The sequence below is a fragment of the Micromys minutus genome (genome assembly GCF_963924665.1).
Source record: "Micromys minutus genome assembly, chromosome: 26".
In the NCBI taxonomy this organism is placed as follows: Eukaryota; Metazoa; Chordata; class Mammalia; order Rodentia; family Muridae; genus Micromys; species Micromys minutus.
This window is the reverse complement of record NC_137961.1, coordinates 24,278,372-24,280,990: the sequence shown is the minus strand read 5'-3', so window position 1 is coordinate 24,280,990 and position 2,619 is coordinate 24,278,372. Positions and strand designations below refer to the sequence as shown.

The 2,619-nt window shown below is 44.6% G+C and overlaps 1 pseudogene across 1 annotated transcript; it reads right to left on the bottom strand.

Moving 5' to 3' along the window:
* Positions 1-422: 422 nt before the first annotated feature.
* Positions 423-1,320, bottom strand: LOC308437456 (translation initiation factor eIF2B subunit delta-like; annotated as a pseudogene). The gene has a single exon. The product of its transcript is annotated as a translation initiation factor eIF2B subunit delta-like (transcript).
* Positions 1,321-2,619: the final 1,299 nt, after the last annotated feature.

Sequence of the window (2,619 nt, the reverse complement as noted above, 5' to 3'; positions counted from 1 at the left end):
TTATTTCAGTCTTCTTGTTTCTGTTGAGGCTTGTTTTGTGTCTGAATATATGGTCAGTTTTGTAGAACATACCATGAGGTGCTGAGAAGAACTTATATTCTTTTGTATTAGAGTGAAATGTTCTGTATATATCATTTGGTTCATTACTTATGTTAGGTTCTCTGTTTAGTTTCTGTTTCCATAATCTGTCTATTGTTGCGTAGGGTGTTGAAACCACCCACTATTTTTGTGTGAGGATCAATGTGCGTTTTAAGTCCTCACCTGTTTTTTTTTTTTTTTTTTTTTTTTTTTTTTTTTTTTTGTTCTTAGTAATTTTGACCAGTATAAGATGAAATCTCAAAGTAGTTTTGACTTGCATTTTCTTTTTTTTTCTTTTTAAATGCAGTAGGGAGTGAGGTTTTTTAATTGACCCCTTTTCCCTTTCACTGGTCACTGCTCTTGAGTTGAAGGGCAACAGGCACAGAACTGCAAGAGATCACGCCCAACTCTGTGATCACCAGATCCAGATTCAGCAACCAGAGTAATGGGTGGTTCTTCCAGTTAGCAGGGCCACCTGACCTTCCCACTTACACTGGAGATCATCGGGGACATCTAGCTCATTGGAGACAAAGGTATCAGTCTGCACGCGTTCACAGAACTTGTATGTTTCACAGCAGACTACTACTGGAAGATTATGAACTCGAGCCACCAGGGCCAACAGTCCTGTCCCTACCAGGACATCGCAGATCCATTGGTCACGTGTGCACAAGCTCCCAATAGCACGTTAGAAACCTTTGGGAGCACATAGGAGGCCGCAGGAATCAGCAGATATGAGGCAGGGACCCCAGCAGGGACAAGAGAGTGGAGCATGTGCCTTCACCCTAGACGGAGCTGGCTGGCCACCACTTCCTGAAACTGCCTGGCCTTGATCCAGGCCTCCTGGAGAATTCTCGACACGATCGATAAACATCCATATAACTGGATCATGTCCTCATCTTCTTAGAAGCAATTTGTGAAATTGCCTGAGATGCAAGCACAGTCTTCTCTTGCACATACTGAACGATGACTTCTCTAAATTCTGACTTGGTCTCCTCTTCCCACTTGGAGCTACTCATGCCAGTGACTTCCTTGTTCGGGAACCTGATGGTGTCGCACATACTTGCTGACACGGGGCAGCACTGGGTGAGAAAGCTGATGTAGTTTATTTACACGATCCCCGGAGAGTTCCTCACTGGGAGGTTGTATAATCCTGAATCACCTGCACCGGGCATTGGGGTCACTGATGAGGCCCTGGAAGTACTGCACCATGGCTGGGTGGATTATAGAGGACAGGATGCTCATGTACCGGGTCAAGGAGCTTTGTCTGCACTACTGGGGTAGGTGGGAGGAGAGACTGAGTTTTGGATCTGTAATCCTTTGGTGTAGAAACCTATTGTCGATCTGGCTCTCTTAGGAGCCTCCTCAGAAGCGTGGGGCCATCAACCTGGGTGTGCTCAGGGACATGCTTCACTCCTGAGGTGACTTTTCCAGCTTTGCTGGGGCAGGGCGGAGGAAGGCCCCCTCCTTGTTCCCCCTTTCTTGCCTGTTTCAGGGCCCGCTCTGCCTCCTGACTGGCTCTCTCTTTTCCTGCATGAAGTTCTGACCATCTCCGGCTAGCTGCCAGTTTCTCCCCAGCACTGCCTCCCAACCGATCACCAGGAACTTGGAGTTCTCTGATTGGATCTTGACTTTGAGGAACAGATACAGCAGAGCCAATTTCCTGATCTGCCCCCTTTTCCCCCTTCGGTTTTTTTTCTGCTGAAACTTCTCTTCTTGTGAAAACTCCTGCCCCACTGCCCTGGGCCGAGGAGAAAGTTCAGTCTTCACCTCGGGGATCTCTGTTCTTTTATGTGCATTGGTATAAGGGTGCCAGATCCCCTGGAATTGGAGTTCCAGACAGTTATGAGCTGCCATGTGGGTACTGGGAATTGGTCCTGGATTCTCTGGAAGAACAGCTTGTGCTCTTAACCACTAAGCCTTCTCTTCAGCCCCATTGTATTGCATTTTTTATATGAGTTATTTATTTATTTATTTATTTATTATTTATTCATTTGTTTATTGGATATGTAGCTTCTTGATATATTGTATTATTTGCCCTGTATTAGAAATGTAGTTGGTATCCTTTGCCAGTAAAGAAGCCTCTCAGTTTCAATAGGTTCCGTTTATTAATAGTTAATTTTAGTGCCTACGCTAACCGTGTTCTGTTCAGAAAGTTATTTCTTTTTTCTTTCTTTTTTTTTTACCTTCTAAACACAATTTTTAATATACAGACGAGGACATTCTCTTACATGTACACAATCGTCACACTCAAGAAAGTTAGCACTGATATGATCTAATTAGTTTGTAGTCTGACTTGGAAGTCCCCTAAATGGCTGACTTGTGCCGTTGCAGCTGTTGCCGACATCTAGAATGCAGTCAGAAATCACACACTGCATTTAGATGTCATCTTTCCTTCATCTCCATCAAACGTGTCTGATCACTGGTGCTGAAGAGTACAAGCATTCATCCCTGGATTTGTTTCCTTGTTTTCTCCCAGTGTGAGTCAGGGTAAGCATTGTAGCCAGCGATGTTCAAGTGAATTTTCTTCCTCTTCTCTTCACT